The sequence below is a fragment of the Gopherus flavomarginatus genome, chromosome 15 (assembly GCF_025201925.1).
Source record: "Gopherus flavomarginatus isolate rGopFla2 chromosome 15, rGopFla2.mat.asm, whole genome shotgun sequence".
NCBI lineage: Eukaryota > Metazoa > Chordata > Testudines > Testudinidae > Gopherus > Gopherus flavomarginatus.
The window spans coordinates 17,357,036-17,374,783 of NC_066631.1; the positions used below are offsets into that span (position 1 = coordinate 17,357,036).

The 17,748-nt window shown below is 41.1% G+C and overlaps 1 protein-coding gene across 9 annotated transcripts in view; it reads right to left on the reverse strand.

Annotated features, from left to right (window-relative positions):
- Positions 1-17,748, reverse strand: part of ARVCF (ARVCF delta catenin family member) — a 457,340-nt gene that overhangs the window by 412,574 nt on the left and 27,018 nt on the right. For all 9 annotated transcript variants that reach the window (XM_050924166.1, XM_050924165.1, XM_050924167.1 and 6 more), the window contains one exon: positions 6,675-6,746. The gene's annotated coding sequence lies outside the window, so the exon portion shown is untranslated. The remainder of the gene's footprint in view (positions 1-6,674; positions 6,747-17,748) is intronic.

The following is a 17,748-nucleotide window of genomic DNA, read 5'->3' on the forward strand; positions in this document are numbered from 1 at the left end:
GGGTTGCTATGGGTAGGGCAGTTGGAGCTAGAGTTAGGGTTTCTGAAGGTAGGGCACTTAGAGCGAGGGTTAGGGTTCCTAAGGGAAGGGCACTTGGAGCTAGGGTTAGGGTTCCTATGAGCCAGGCATTTGGAACTAGGGTTAGGCTTCCTATGGATAGGGCACTTGGAGCTAGTGTTAGCGTTCCCATGGGTAGTGTACTTGGAGCTAGGGTTAGGGTTCCTATGGGTAGGGCTTCCCGCCCTAGGGTTAGGGTTCCTAAGGGTCTGGTGCCCTGCTCTAGGGTTAGGGTTCCTAAAGGTAGGGCACTTGGAGCTAGAGTTAGGGTTCCTAAAGGTAGGGCACTTGGAGCTAGAGTTAGGGTTCCTATGGGTAGGACTTTCTGCCCTAGAGTTACGGTTCCTAAAGGTAGAGTACTTGGAGCTAGGGTTAAGGTTCCTATGAGTAGGGCTTCCTGTGGGTAGGGCACTTGGAGTTAGGGTTAGGGTTTCTAAGAGTAGTGCACATGGTGCTAGGGTTAGGGCTTCCTGTCTAAGGGTTAGGGTTCCTAAGAGTAGGGCTCTTGGAGCTAGAGTTAGGGTTTGTAAGAGTAGGGCACTTGGAGCTAGAGTTAGGGTTCCTATGGGTAGGGTTCCTATGGGTAGGGCTTCCCGCCCTAGGGTGATGGGTTCCTAAGGGTAGTGCACTTGGAGTTAGGGTTAGCGTTCCTATGGGTAGGGCACTTGGAGCTAGGGTTAGCGTTCCTATGGGTAGGGCTTTCCACCCTAAGGTTAGGGTTCCTATGGGTAGGGCACTTGGAGCTAGGGTTTGGGTTTCTATGAGTAGGGCTCCTAACCCTATGGTTAGAGTTCCTAAAGGTAGGGCACTTGGAGCTAGAGTTGGGGTTCCTATCGGTAGGGCTTTCCGCCCTAGGTTAGGTTTCCTGTGGGTACAGCACTACAAGCTAGGGGTAGGGTTTCTAAGGGTAGGGCAGTTGGAGCTAGGATTAGAGTTTCTAAGGGTAGTGCACTTAGAGCTAGGGTTAGGGTTCCTATGGGTAGGGCACTTGGAGCTAGGGTTAGCGTTCCTATGGGTAGCGTACTTGGAGCTAGGGTTAGGGTTCCTATGGGGAGGGCTTCCCGCCCTAAGGTTAGGGTTCCTGTGGGTAGGGTGCCCTGCCCTAGGGTTAGGGTTCCTATGGGTAGGGCACTTGGAGCTATGGTTAGGGTTTCTATGAGTAGGGCTTCCCACCCTAGGGTTAGGGTTCCTAAAGGTAGGGCACTTGGAACTAGAGTTAGGGTTCCTAAGAGTAGGTCTTCCTGCCATAGGGTTAGGTTTCCTATGGGTACAGCACTTTGAGCTAGGGGTAGGGTTGCTATGGGTAGGGCACTTGGAGCTAGGGTTAGGGTTCCTAAGGATAGGGCACTTGGAGCTAGGGTTAGGGTTCCTAAGGATAGGGCACTTGGAGCTAGGGTTAGGGTTTCTATGTGTAGGGCTTTTCACCAAAGACCCTTGTTAAAAAAACTTAACACCTCTGCCCTCAGGCTGCTATCCGAGCAGCCAGAAAGGAGAGAAAAAACACTCACTGGCTTTGATTTTTAAATCCCAATCCTCTCAGCCTGCTTTCAAGCAGCCAGAAAGGAAAGAAAAAAAAACTCACTGGCTTTTGGTCCCAGGTATCCCACCGCTGTATACCATGTCAAGGTATTTTTCCCACTTTTAACTTTAGCGTCCAAAAAGTGGGGACCTGCATGTACCCTTCTAAGCTTAATTCCTAGCTTAGACCTGATAGCGCCGCTACCAGCCAAAATATAGTGTTTGGCACACTTTCTGTTCCCCCAAAACCTTCCCTGGAGAACCCAAGACCCAAACCCCTTGGGTTTTAAAACAAGGAGAAATAAACCATCCCCCCTCCTTTCTCCCTCGCTGACTTTCCCCTCCCTGGGCTACCCTGAGAGACTACACTGATCCAAACTCCTTGGATCTTAAAATAGAGAGGAATTAACCTTCCCCTCACCAATCCCTGGTGAGTTCAGACCCAATCCCCTTGGGTCTTTAACAAGAAAAAACAAATCAATCAGGTTCTTAAAAAAGAAAGCTTTTAATTCAAGAAAGAAAAAAGTAAAAATTATCTCTGTAAAATTAGGATGGAAAATGTTTACAGGGTATTCAGCTCATATAGACTAGAGGGACTCTCCCCCACCCCCCACCCAGCCTGATTCAAGTTACAGCAAACAGAGGTAAAAATACTTCCAGCAAAATACACATTTGCAAGTTAAGAGAATAAACATAAGACTAATCCGCCTTTCTTAGCTAGTACTTACTATTTTGAACATGAGAGACTGTTTCAGAAAGATTGGAGAAAGACCTGGTTGCACATCTGGCCCCTCCTAGCCCCAAGAGCGAACAATGAACAAAACAAACAGCACAAACAAAGACTTCCCTCCACCAAGATTTGAAAGTATCTTGTCCCCCCATTGGTCCTCTGGTCAGGTGTCAGCCAGGTTCACTGAGCTTCTTAACCCTTTACAGGTAAAAGAGACATTAACCCTTAACTATCTGTTTATGACACAGGGTTATAAACAAATTTACCATGAAAACCACATATGCCAAGGATGAATCAGAATACCTGAAGTCAGGCAATCAGGAAGACTTTTTTTCCTCCAAATTTTGGTAAAATTTTATATATTATCAACCTATTAGAATACATAGTGCCAGAACCAGCCCATTATGTATTTACCAGAAAAGTGTGGGACTGCTTTTACAGGTCATACTTGTTGATCACTGAAACCACACAACTACGGTCCCAATCTTACTTCAGTTGGTTTCAGTGGGTATAGGATTAGGCCAAACTTGAATTCAGTGAAATCAACAGGACTGTATTCATGTGTCAGAGGCCAGAACTTGGCCATTAAAACTCCCAGATTTGAGGTCAATGTCTGATACCAAACACTTTACTATAATTCAGATTATAGTTTTGAATCATCAAAGCAAAGACTAGCTTTGACTACAGGCAGCTAAGCAACAAATAAAGGATTCAGAAAAGAAAAAAAATCTTTTTTACCCAGTTCAGCTTAAATCTTTATTTCATCTGACAGACCTATATATTTTAAGCTCTTGAGGAAGCAGCAATGTTTATTCTTTCAAAGATCATTCCAGGATGAACACTGGCAGGAGACATCTATAATACAATTGTTACTTGTAATGGCACCTTTCCTTCTTAAATATTTAATAGAAGTTATTACTATATAGTCAATATTTCTTGCCTGCCAAAAAGTGCACACTTTTAGAAAATAACTGTCTATGCAAGAATGAGGTTAGGACATATGAAATTTTTGTTTTCATAATATTGGATTGAAAGACTGCAGAGCTGAAATAATATGCAGTTTTAGAAAACTCAAGACCTACGGTTAAAATTGAATTCCCTCTTTTAATTTTAGCACAGTACTGAGATATGTAGAGCGGCTTTGAAGCTCTCTCTTGAATGCCTGAGGATGTGACCAGTGATGTCTGGTGCTGCAGAATTTAGCCATTAATGTTCACTATATGCCTGATCCCAACAAGTGCTCAGCACCTGCAAATCTCACTGAAGTCAATCTAAAGAGGGTGCTTAGCACATGTATGGATCAGGCCCTATATGAAGTAGAGAAATGGAAAAACAACCTGAACACTTAAAAGCAAACTACTTTCTTCATCCCAACTGTATAGATGGTTACACAGCTTTTTGTGGGAGTCTAGCTGTAGCACATGATTATAATTGTGCTTGAAATAAATGGCACAATTTTTACACTTATAGGACTGTTACTGCTCCTACTGAAAGCAATGGAAATTAAACCACTGAGTGTGATGGGAGTATGAGCAGGACCAAAATGGTTCTGGCTTTTAAGATTTTCTATCAAGTTCTCTATGGCTTATGGAAAATTCGATAAATTTTCAAGATCAGTATCATCCAGTCAATGACCAATTAAAATAAGCCTAAAACTATTTTAAAAATAAACTGTCTGAACACGCAGGCTACACTTCGTAGAGAAACTAGCCAACATGCTCCCGGGTCTGAGAAGCAATCAGCTGAAAGCATGATCATTCAGAAAATGAATGGTTGTCCTGATTAAAGGTGACACCGTCTTTAAAATGAGTACAGAGCACACTTAACTCCTGAAATAAGCACATCAGTTTTAGTCACAAACTCTATTAAAAAAAAAAAAAAACTTTTGTAATGATCCTACAATTACTGCCTGTGATGAGGTACATAAACTTCACACTGAGATAGAAGGGGTTAAGGAGCCGTTCTGGGCTCAAACAGCCCTACCCCACTGCAGCTGCAGAGTCTGCTTTATCAGAGGAGGACTTTAAAACAGAGCCAGACAGTCCTTGTGAAGATAGCTCCTCAGTAGGGCATAGTGCAGTGGTTCTCAACCTGCAAGCTGCTTACGGCCCAACCAGCACACAGCTGCAACCCATGTGACATCCCCAAGCCATACAGATAGCATATATATCTATATCTATATAGCGTGGATATTTATCTATCCATAGTGTATATATATCGTGTGGATGCAGCCCACATAACACATACAGAGCTGCATATGAGACCCACAATGGTAAATAGGTTGAGAAACACTGGTATAGTGGTAGACTGTGGTGGAGGGGCGTGCAAGTAGCCGCAGCTATCCTAGGTGCTGAAGAAGGGACTAGCTTGTCCTTAAGGATTAAGAAATGCTTCATACCATTTTGTCTTGGAATGTTTGTGAGACTGTGACCATGTCCTGGATTGGGAAAGGAAATAGTAGGAAGTGGTCCAGGGAGGCAGCCTCCAAACATTCCTCGGTACTTGATCTTAATGCTATTTGCAGGGCCCTAGGTCGGAGCTTGGTAGAGAAGAAGGACCGGGGTTCCCCTACCAGCCAGCCATTTTCTAGTAGCTTTCTAATAGCTCTATGTATTAGTGAACTCATGTAGGACCAAAAACTATAGTAACAAGATTTCCTCCGAACTCACCTGCCTCCCATATGTTACTTATGTTAAGAAGTCATAACTCTTAGCCTTGCTTCCATCCTCCCATATTAATAGTATTTCCTTTTTATCTCGTAATCTGATTATTCTAAGGATAATGTTACCAAGAGAACACTTCAGAAACACTGGAAAATTGAACAGTTTAAAAACTTTGGATTTGTGTGACTAACTTTTTCATTTTGTAAGCATAGCTTTCTGCCTTTAGTCATACTTAAGACTAGTATTTTAAATTACACCTATAGCATGACATGTACCTACTTTATGCCAAAGGACTGTGTTGCTTTACCTAGTGTCAGAAAACTTCTGTTTGGTGGCAGGGTAGGTTAGCTACCTTAGGAATGGTTCCCTAAAATTAAGGTAATCACAATGAAATGTTTGGCCTTCAACTCTGCTGCCTGCACTGTTCTAGTGAGAACTATTCATTGAACACTAGTTAAGCAGCCTGGGGGCCAAGTACTCCAAGAAACCATACATCAGGGGTGGCCAACCTGAGCCTGAGAAGGAGCCAGAAATTACCAATGTACGTTGCCAAAGAGCCAGAGTAATATGTCAGCAGCCCCCCCACCAACTCTCCTCCCCGCAACAGCACCTCCCACCCACTGGCAGCCCCACCAATCAGCACCTCCCCCTCCCTGCCTGCACCAACTGATTAGGTGTTTTGTGGTGTGCAGGAGGCTTGGGGGTGGGGGATGGGAAGGAGCAAGGGCATGGCAGGCTCAAGGGAGGAGGTGAGAAGGGGTGGAGTGGGAGCAGGGCCTGTGGGAGAACCAGGGGTTGAGTAGTGAGCAGCCCCTGGCACATTGGAAAGTTGGCACCTGTAGCTCCAGCCCCAGAGTCAGTGCCTCTACAAGGAGCTGCATATTAACTTCTAAAGAGCTGCATGTGGCTCCGGAGCCATGGGCTGGCCACCCCTGCCATACATGCACCTCACAAGTAGGTAACTACCATCATGATATCTGTGTAACATCCATGTGTTGTAGAAAAATACAAATACTAGGTAAATGACACCTACAGAGCAATTACTAAAGCAAGATCTTTTTACTTCACAAACTTAGGTCTCTACCACTTGAACTAAAGATTTCCCCTAGCTGGCAGTAGTAGTAAGTTCCTTTGCCTTGTTAGGGCATAGTCACACACAGCCAGTACCATTACAACTGGACATAGAACTGCAGGGTTTTTTAGGTCAATTAAGATTATAGCCTAGATGAAGAGGCAGGAAACCAGTTCACCTCTTATCCAGAAGTGGGAGGCCAGCAGAAATACTTTGAAAGGATCCATTTATAAAGTTTTGAAGGCTTTATTATTATTGTTACAATAGTCTGTTAATTAACCAACATTTTGATTAGCCTGGCATTTGTTTTTCCATAGTATTTTTGCTGTGTCAAGTAAATTGATTCAAACTCTGGCATATCTTAAATTTACAAATATACTCAATTCAATGGCCCTGTTGTTTGATGAAAAGGCCACTAAAGATTTCCAAAAAATGAATTTAGTCTTTCACTGCTTTTCTTGTGAGGCAAAGAATGACAATTGTCATACATACTGGAATACTCTGAATACTGGAACAGTAAGGGGTAAGAGAGAGAGGGAAGTAGCAGTTTTGGATTTTAGATTCCACCGCTGTGAAAATTTGTGTTAATAACAGAAAAACATCCTTGTATTTTGAAAACTGTGACAGCTCTTACCACTCTTTCAGCCAATTTGACAACCTTCTTCCGCCGTTCGCAAAGCAGAACTTAATAAGCATGTGGATGTCCCTGAAAAACACAAGAAGCAGAGAGACCATTGTTCCAGAAACTGTGCCAATAATGGACCTACTGTTGTATGGAGCTGAGTTCCAACATACAGCTTCTCAACCTAAAATGGCTTTTAAAAATGCAGTGTTGTACCCAGGGAGTAAAGCTGCAATGATATGACTTTCAGTGATCTTCAGAGTCACTGTTTATGACAAGGCAAGGTCACAGAAGGCATTTCTCATTTGGTTCAGATGCTGCTAGGCAACTGAGTAGGCTTCTGCTGAAACCTCTTTACAACAAAATTCAAAAAAATCACATGCATGAAAAATATAACGGCAAGATACAGTATAACAGACTCCTCTCCTATTCTTTTTATTAAATATATATTGGAGAATGGTAGGCCTGTACTTGAAATCAATGACCTAACACATGATGGCCTGTTCAATTATTAGTATTGTTACCGGTACATTAATCATGATGTCTTAAAAACAAAAATCCAATGCCATGTAACACATGCTAAAATAGCCCTGTATTACAAACAAATAACTAAGCTTGCCTACAAAAATACTCAACTTTGACATTTCTCCTGTAAGAGCCAGTGGTTGCATGTACATCTGTCAGAGACGGTGTAGAGAATACTTAGTCCTGCCTCAGTGCAGGGGCCTGCACTAGATGACCTATCAAGGTCCCTTCCAGTCTTACATTTCTATGATTCTATGATTATTCAGTTTGGCTGGAATTAATATTCAGAAGAAATATCTTGCTTAATTGTATTATTTCATCCAATTCATTAAGGATAATTTACCACAGGAGAGAGAATAAGTCAGTCTTTCTGAAGTGAGACTGGAAAATATACCAGAAGAAAAAATAACAGTGCCCCATGGTAGATTACATTAACCACATAATTGATTAAAACTACCAGAACACAGCCATCAAACCAATCTTCTTGAATCACATACATAAATAAAACTTCAGATATGCTAAGGAAGGCTTTAGCTGCAGGAAATAACAAAATTGTATGTCCTCATATTACACATACTTACAGAAGCTACAAGACAACTTCTCTAATCTACTTACCAAAGTGTCTGAAATTCTTATTCCAAAACAGGCGGAACAATAATACAAACAATCCAGAAAACAAATAAAAAGCATCTTGGCAGACTGTGGCTTGTGCTAGACAGAAAAGGGGATGGATTTTACTCTGACCTTACAAGACATTGATCTAAAAAAGATCACTCTTCATCCCTGAATTCAAGCAGGGGTCTTGGACGTCAGTGCCAGAGAACTCTTGATCAACACTAATACATCTGACAAATTTTTGAAATTTCTCCTATAAAAGTTTTAATCAATCTGATGGGATGAAAAAATAGAAAAGGAGTGGATACACTCCCAAGTATCTCCCCAGTGGTCTTTACATATGTTGTCCTTGCACACATAGAAAAGGTAGAAAAATTCTTTACTTAATTTTGAAGCAATATTATGAATTCAAATCATAGAATAGTAGGACTGGAAGGACCTCGAGAGATCAAGTCCAGTTCCCTGTACTCATGGCAGGGCTAAGTATTATCTAGACCAAATAAAATATTTTTAAATTGTATTTGTTCTCGGCATGAGTGGAAAAATTCAGTCTTGGTGCTCTAAGTTTTGCACCGTTAATGCATCTCTATAGTGCTAACAAAAAAATATCTCCACTTTCTCTTCTATCTTATAGAAGACTGGTTAGAACTTTAATTTCATAACACATGTATTTTGGAAAAAAATCCAGCTATCAGTTACAAGCATGTATAAAATATACACAAAGTATATGTACATAACTAGATATATTTCCACATAGACAATGTGTCATTAATCTATGGCATGTTTACTATTGACCAGACTAAACTCTTACCTCAGTAACACTAGATTTACACCAATGTATTATTAGAAAAATTAATTCTGTAACTGATATCAGAATTCAGACCAATGTGGCTATTTCTCATTGCTTAAATAACATGAGGCCTAATACTTCAATAGAAAAAACATCGATGTGAATGACAAGGATCAGACTTATAGGTGTATATAACTTGAATAAAACACAAAATCAACACTTGTATATAACAATTGATAAACACCTTTTAAAAGAACTAGCAATAACAAACAGGGCTCTTTGTGCACAGTGATACAAGGTTCAATCCTGGTTTTGCTATGAACCGAATTATAATATAGTGAAGCCACATATGGTCCGGTTTTTTCCATTCTGACAGGCCAGTCAGAATTTGGCTACCATACAGCATTTGAGTGTCTCAGGGTGCAACTACTTTTCCTTTAAAATTTTCTGTCTGGTTTGGTAATTTATAAGTACAGGGCAACATCATGTCTTAATATAGCAACTTCCAATAACTACAGGAAGTCATTTGATGCAGGTTTATTTGATGTAATTAGTAAACAGGTTGCTTTGTTTATCTACATTAGCTCTGATAAATAAGTGCCATTTAGTCCCACATCATGTTTAGCAAAAGGAGAATGGAGGAAAAAATCTCATTACAAATGAAAGAAACATACTGACAAGTTAAGCACATACACAGAAAATATATTTGTCACAAAACGAAAGTGGTTTAATAGGGTCACTGTGTTCCAGAAGCAGCACTGAAGGGAGCTGGTAGTCAGAGAAATTTGTTGAATCTGTACAAAGCCAACCTTGGGCAAGAATCTTCTCCCAAAGTATCATTTCTATTAGCAATTCAGACTTCACCTGCTGAGCAATTCAATCTGGAGTTCAGGGGCAGAATTCTGGCATTACTTAGTTTAGAACATCTTGTTCCCCATTAACAAACCTTCCAGAAATAAAACATACATACACTCCACTTCTTTTAGCCAAAGGAAAAAGTAAACAGTGAAAACAAATAAGAGATAGGACTAAAAACAAAGACTTCGGTGGAGCAATGTTACAGGTGGGAACCTGCTAAAGTTTAAAAATGTTTATTAATGTTAATTAAAATATTAAGAAATACAAAACAAGAGCCACATTGCATGATCCACTTTTAAGATGCTCTCACAGTTCTTATTTAAAAAAATGTCATGTGTAGCCTACATCAGTGGTTTTCAAACTAAGGCCACCACTTGTTCAGGGACAGCCCCTGGCAGGCTGGGCCGGTTTATTTACCTGCCGCGTCCACAGGTTTGGCCGATCGCAGCTCCCAGTGGCCGCAGTTCGCCGCTCTAGGCCAATGGGAGCTGCAAGAAGCACAAACACAAAAGCCAGCAACCACAGCTGGTCCTTCCTTGATATTCTATGTAAATCTCATCACAGAAGGGAGGAATTTATTTCAGTGAGAAATTCATAGTAAATATAATCATGGCTTTTCCAGACCATTTTCGAGGTGTCCCCATCATCCTCTTAGTACAAGAATATAGCTCCTAGAACAGTGTGTGGCTGGAAATCCCTTACTCTCTGCAGTGTAGCATGCTAATGGCCAGAAAACTGTCCATTTGCTCCCTACTGTACAGGCATCCCCAATGGTTGGGTTCAGAAGGGAGGTGTAGGGGTCACCTGTAATTTCCCCAAACAGACACGTCTTTCATTGTGTTCCTAGAATCTGAAACCTTAAAAAGGTATCCTATGTGCAGTAGGGAAGGAGCAGGCCAAACTACTCAGTGGCATCAGCAGCTGTTGCTGCTCTAGCCCCATTTTGGAATGGAGTTATGTTCACCGGCCTTGCAATTCTGGCCTTACCAGTCTGTATTTAAGAGTTCTTGCAGTTCTTTTGGACAATAACTCGTGCCATTTTAGTGGGCTCACTCTTCCATCCATGAATGGGGCAGTCTGGGGCCCTTTATACCCAAGACCTTAGTCCACTTCACGCAGATTGGAGAGACACACACATAAGGAAGCTTGTGCTGGTTAAATTCAATTATTCCACAAAATGCTAAGATAGCTTTAATGTTAGTTATATGTGGGCTCTCATTTCGTTGGTAGGGTAAGTCTTCACTACTTGTTTTGCTGATGCCACTCATCAGTATTGGAATCAGTGTGCTAGTTTGGGGGAAAACTTCTAATGCAAACAAGGACGAGCTTCTGATTGTGCCAACTGTATCTTCAAATTACCAAATGTGCCTTCCTCCAATTAAACTTGTTTTGTCAGCACATATGATATATGCAGTGTTTAGTCTATTCAAAAGATAAGTAAATGAATATTCTCATACCAATCTGGGTAGCTCTCGGAAATGACCTTTTCCAACCAGAAGAAATTCAGTTTTCAATTTCAAATAACTAATTACAATACTTGTCCGAGAATCAATACAAATCAAGAACAGGTTTACCCTCATGGAGAGATAGAGTGACCCTAGATCTCTGGCTATAGTTTGTTGAGTCCTGAAATTATGTCTAGAATTAAGCGGAGATTTGTAGATTGCAAGTAAATGAAAAAAAGGAAAAAATGTAACAGTCTGAGGTGGGGGGAAAAACATCCAAGTGCTTGGTTTGGCCTAGAAACTTTCCAATTCACAGACAATATTAGATGGCATCCCAGAAAGACTGATACCTCCCAGATATTTAATCTGTAGCATAAACCTTGGAACATGGCTGGCATAAAATGCAAAGAATGTAAGGCCTCTCAATGTGATGGATATTTCATGTCTGCTTATGACTTCTAACAGTGCATTGAAAAACTCTCTGTAACAGAGTGGCTCACTCTTAAAGGGCTAGAGCTAGTCAGCACTGATTACGGAATGAGCCACACCTGGGAGAGGTCAGGATGACTCCACCATATAGAGAGCAGCAGGAGGCTGCAATGAAGAGGAGAAGCTCAGAAAATAGTACGGAGACTACAGATTGTGTGAAAGGCTCCTACAGGGAAGGACACAAGAAGCTTCTGCTAGAGACTGATTGAGAGAAGGGTTTAGGCCTGGAAGCAGAACCAGAAAGCTGAGCTTCAGCCAAGTAAAGTCTGGGAGTTAGAGTTGCTAGTTTTGGGTGGACGTATTCCAGAAGTTTCATCATAATCTTTAATTCTTGGAGACACCAGGACAATCCTGGAGGGATGGCAACCCTACTGGGAGTATTGGAACCAGCATCTACTAGACCGCCTGACTGGGAGAAGGGCTTGGTGACCTTGAAGCCAAAGGGCTGGGCACCAGTCAGGTGAAGCCTTGAGATGTTTTGATTTGAGACCTAGTTCTTGGAAGAAGGTTTAGGAATTCCCTACCTAAAAGGGAAAAAGTGAATGAACTTGGGTTGAAGCCTGGGGGTGCAGTATGTAAGGACTCCGTAATGAAACCCCAGGAGGGCAATGTTTTAATTACCTGTGGACTCTAAGTTAAAGGGCCCCTGATGAGGGGAGAAATTGGTAGCAGTGCACCACAGAGTGATGTCTGACTACAAGCAGGTACACAGGAGGCAGCTGGCCCTGATTCACTTTCATCTGAAGGACTGCTAACTTTAGAAAGGAAAAGAATGAAGGAACATAAGTGTATATAAAATATCAAATGGTATGTCTCCTAACACAAGAACAAAGGGATAGTCTGTGAAAGATGGCAAGTTCAAAACTGACAAAAGGAGGGGAAAAAAAATTACACAACGTCTAAATAAACCATGGAACTCAATCATGGCCTGTGACAATGAGGCCAAGAATTCAGCAAGATTCAAAGATGATCTGGACACTTATGTGTAACAGGACTATCCAGGCATTTTGGAAGGGATACTAAACATGTTACAGGGTTTAAGCCAGTCTCAGACAATTGGGTGTTAGGATGAGACCCTCCAAGTGGGGAGGGGAAGGGGCAGACCTTCTTCCCACATCAACCTACTGTGAGGCTTCTTGCATCTTCCTCAGGAGCATCTGGTTTTGGCCACTGTCAGAGGTGACATACTGGACTAGATGAACCATGGGTCTGATCCAGAATAATTCTTGTGTTCTTACCGTGACATGGGTTGGACTGTTCTGTCATTGTGTGTGAAATGCACATAACATTTTTTCCCCAAGGAAATAAGCATGTGGGTTCAGCACAGCTGTAAACTAGAAATAATCAACCAATCAGAACCAAAAAACCAAGAAATTTCAAAGTGAATTTTTGCACATTAATATTTAGTCACAAATTTATATTAAGATCCCACTAACAGTTTAAAACAAGTTAAATGATTTAATAAAGATCAATTATAGATTGTTATAAGTCCAAGAAATCAATAGGTTGCTTCTAAGAATGGTTAGATAACCACCTGTAACACTTACAAGGTGCTTATGTGCTTATGGCTGTCTGTAACACATACTACTTATGCCTGTAAGTAGTTCATAACTTTTATTAACCCTTTATACTAGGTTCTGTTTATAAAGCATGACTGATTGTCTCTTACTTTGCTGACAAGTGGCCATCACTGGGTGACGCCACTCAGGATGCCCTCCTGCAGCATGGCTGCCTCCATTTCCCCTTTCAGTTACCTCAAACTCTATGCTAGGCGCTCTTGCTTAATTAATCCCCTTCATGGGGACCACTTTATTATCAAACATACTGCAAATAGTCTCTAACAAGCCCTAAGATGTAGTCCATACCACCACCCGGGTATATAGTCCTTAAAACCCAGTCCTTCACAGCCAGAGCCCCCACAGGCTCTCTGCTGGAAGAACATCTTTACCAGTAGAGCAGCCCTCATTCCCCTAGCCCTCTCTCTGTTTCTATGGGTACTGCTCTCTAGCCCTGGACATATCAATGGTAAGCTTCTCCACTGCTCCCCTGCCTTCAGCCCTCTCCACTTTAGAGCAAGAAGGCAACTTTCTTTGCTGCTCCTCCAGCCCTGGCTCAGGGCCATCAACTTCTTGTTGTTTTCCTGCCCTCAACCTTCTCCCAGGAACCACACAGTCTCTGGATTCCAGCAGCTGTTGCCTCCTGGCTGACTCAGTCTAATCTGACTCACTGAGCCTCTCTTTCACTAAGCCTTTACCGCTCCCCCTGCTGCCCTTTTGTCTTAGTTGGCCAAATAGGAGTACCTGTTCTGGCACAGAGGAGTTGGACCTACTTTACTACTAGGCCAGCCATCCTGTGAGAGAGCCAAATAGCAAAATCTTAGCTCTTACTGAAGCATTAGTAACTTGCATCTGCAAGTCTAATCAGGACCTGGCCCACCCAATCAAAGCACTGTTACCAGTCTATTAAAACAGGCTAGTTTGATTCTGCTTTACAAAATAAACAGTATGTGAATTACACAGTCACAATCACCTGCTGATAAAACTTGCATTTAGCCTTTTGTCTCACCAGGTGTTAAAATTATACGGGGTATACGTCAGACATGTTTTTGGACCTCCTTTTTCTGGCCCTCTTGTGTCACACTAAGCAAGTCAAGCAGCAATAGAGGCAAACAAACCTTCCAGTCATCATTTACAAGCTTGTTAGAAAAGTTTAGTCTGCCAAACTGCAGCTCCCAAAAGGTATGGATTTCTTAGGAACCAGGCCAAAACCAGAAGTACAGCAGGAATAAAAGTGGAAATGTAATTTTAACTTGCTGAATAAGTTAAATTGCTTAACACCATTAATGAAAGAAAAAATGATGGAAAAGAACACCTAATCTAGCGGTATATCATAAGCTCTAACAATCTTCTAGCACAGCACTTATTGGGAAGTAATGAGTATAGTCACTGAACAACTGCCCTGAAAACTAGCTTAATAAGTCTCTTATTAATATTCAGAAGCTCCTCCGTATTAGCTGTTCTCAACACACTAAAGGATGAATGTCTCTTATAGAACAGCTCTAGACATAATCCAGAAAACTTTGACTGAAACCTTAGTTCCATGACTATGGTCCCTTCCAATATGATTGTGGAAGATGGTACTAAATACCTCACAGAAGGCACTGAACCCCTTCACAGAATCAGTCACAGCATCATATCAGCTCCTGTGGCACTTGAAAAACGTGCATAAACAGGGGGGAAAACATTTTCAGTTTGTTTTATCCACCCTAAAAGACAGGAACATTGTGAATTACTTTAAACAATGTTTTCCGGCTTATCCAAAACATTAACTTTCCATTGTTCTGATCCTCCCAGTTGTACACATGCCAACAGACAATATCTTTTACAATCAACTTGGGTTTACCATTCTCAACAGCCGTTTTAAATTTAGCCTGCAAAACAACCCTAAACAAGAAAGGGTGGGGGAAGGAAGAGAATCAAAATACCACACAAGCAGGCAGTTATTTCTTACTCTGAATGTAACAGAAGACCTCCAAGAGGCCAAGATATTCCAAATGAGTTAACTAAAAGTTCCTGCCGCAGTCACTAAGAGTACTGTAGAAAAGCAATGCATAATGTTCAAGATGTGGAGAAATATTTGATAGAAACAAAAAAGATTATGGAAGATATATCTACTGGTGGACCAAAACACATTAAAAGATCATATTCACTATGCTTTATAACCAGCTCTATAAAAGGGCAGCAGGAACTTCTGCAACTTTAGAAGAACCTTTGTGAACCCTGCATTTTGCTAAATGCTAATTTGTAGTTTGTGTTAAATAATTTTAAATGGTACATTTAAATGGTAAATAAGTCTACTCTAGAGGTCTTTCTCTCTGCACTCATCCAGATAATGTAATTCTCTCCAATATACCCTTAGTTGGGGACATGGACTCCAAACTTTTGAGCCAGTGGAGTTCCACTCATCAAGGATGCTCATGGGATGCACCAAATCACTGCCTACACCTTTCCTAGCCCATCAACCTGTCCAACCAGCCCTCCTTGACTGGCTCTGGCTATTTTGGAAGTTGCATTAGTCAGTCATATGTCACTCATGGGAGATGAAAATGGTTTGTACCACTGAGACCCCTATCCTGTGGGCTTCACAACTTGGATTCTCCTAGCAGAAGACGGCATAACCCAAAGGTGAATAAACACCTTCCTACACAACTTTTGGGTTAAGACTTCTCCACTTTGTATCTACCAGCTGCTTCCCAGAATATTTGGCTAAGATGCCTACTGTAGTATCTTAAGTTATTGGGAACTTCTTATATCAAAGTATTCAGACATGAGAGTGAGGCACATAAATATGAACTGAGTATGTCTGTATCACATTAGTAGCCACAGCCCATGCCCTAAGGGTCCAATCCTGCATGGTGCAGGCTGCCTTCATCTTTCAATGACAGCCCTAATCTCTCAACGGCCAGTTCATAGATGCACTGAGCAGGTCTCTTTGAAGGAATAACCCTAGAATATTATACATCACTTGTACTTGTAGAGCTTGGTCTTGACATTTCCCCCTACCATTTCATGTTTCAATTTCATAACCTCAAAAGTATTTTACATAGCTTTCCATAAAGAACTGACTCTCAGAAGTTCCTTGCACAAACAATACATGTTAACAATCATAATTATAGAGGAAGAAATCTCCAAAAACTTGATATTTTGACTTATCAGAAATCAGTCACTTGATTTTATCTGAAATGACAAGAGTGCTCAAATATGTTTTTTGTCCTTTATTAGAAAGTCTCAAGTGACATTTGCTCCAAGAAAGACAATGATAGCAGGCAATGAAATGTCAAATGCCTCCCCTGGAGAAGTAAACTTGGTGTATGATTCTCTTAAACACATCAGAACTCCACTGCATCCAATGAAGTTAAACTGGTATAAATCAGTGGTAAGTTAGAGGAGAAACAGGCTATGAATTATTAATATTTGTGTAATTGTTTTATTCCTGCGTAATTTCCTTTATTATAACTTCTCTACAATCAATAGAGGAAAATTCCTTTCCTGATTTATTTTCTCCCATTAGCACTCTCCAACCTGGTGCAAATATTTTTCTTCAGTGCAACTACTACAGGCAGTAAAAACAATCAATCCTGAACTCTAGAAAAGAATCTGCCTATTCCAGCCTTCCTGCTCATCTGATTATAGCTGCTCTCATTCTGGACTCTTGTATAGGTAAATTCTACCCACATAAGTTTGTGACCCAGATGAGCCAATAACTGTGTTGTGTCAGCAGGCTTTTGAGCATATTTGATTCTACTTTAGTTCTTCAGGCCAGCAATAGCTATTCTATACAGGTTCTTAGAACATACTCATCCCTATAGTATCTGAGAACCTTGCAGTAGTGCATTAAGTAGTATGATCGACAGCTGCCATGTGGTGTTTGTTCTTTAGTCCTCTACCCAGGGCAGGAGAAGTGTATGCAGTGGAGTGTCTTGTTTGGGTTTTTTTTTTTTAAATATACATGTTCCTATGATATTAGAGAAAGCAAGGAAGACACCTTGCACTTGGAGTAGAAGGTGGTGAGGTTTGTAATGATCCTTAGTTCTGGGGAGGCAGGTTCATTTTACAATCTCAAGCCAGCCACTGAGACACGTCTATCTTCTAACCAGATGAGCTTTACCCTTATTGTAAAGTTCCGCTATGCCAGAGGAGCAAAGTTGCTGACCATGGTCCTCATCCCAGAGCTTTAGATGGTCTTCTAAATATTCTGGGCCTAAACCATTGAGCACTTTAAAGATAAGGAAAAAGTCCTTGAACTTTATTCAATAGTCTATGGGATGCCAGTATAAAGAGCAAATTAAAGTGTAGAGAAAGGGCTCTTAAGCACTATAATACAAATAATTACTAACAGCTCTCTACTTGTTTAAGTTGAGAGATATGTGCAACTGAATGTTTTTGAAAGCCATTTCAATTCTGAGGTATAACCTTGGCTCATTGCTTCCAAAAAAATCATTCTCTCCTTTATGAGCTTTCCCATTTGGCTGCAAAGTCCAGCTGATTTCTCCCAGATTTCAACTCTTTTGCATTGGGAATAGTTGTGTTATTCTGGAGATTTTTATTGCTATTGGTCACATTGTGCTAGGCACCATATATAGCTTTAGAAAGACATTCACTGCCCTAAGATTTTATAATCTAAACAAATTAGATGGACAAAGGGTGAGAGGGGAAACAGAGATAGAAATGAGGTGAGTTGCCCAAAGTCATGGAACAGGACACTGGCAGAGTTGGGAATGGAACCCAATATCTCCTCACTCTCAGCACGAGTAATTACTAGACAACAAGGACTCTCCTTTCTTGAGGAAGGGAATCCATGTACC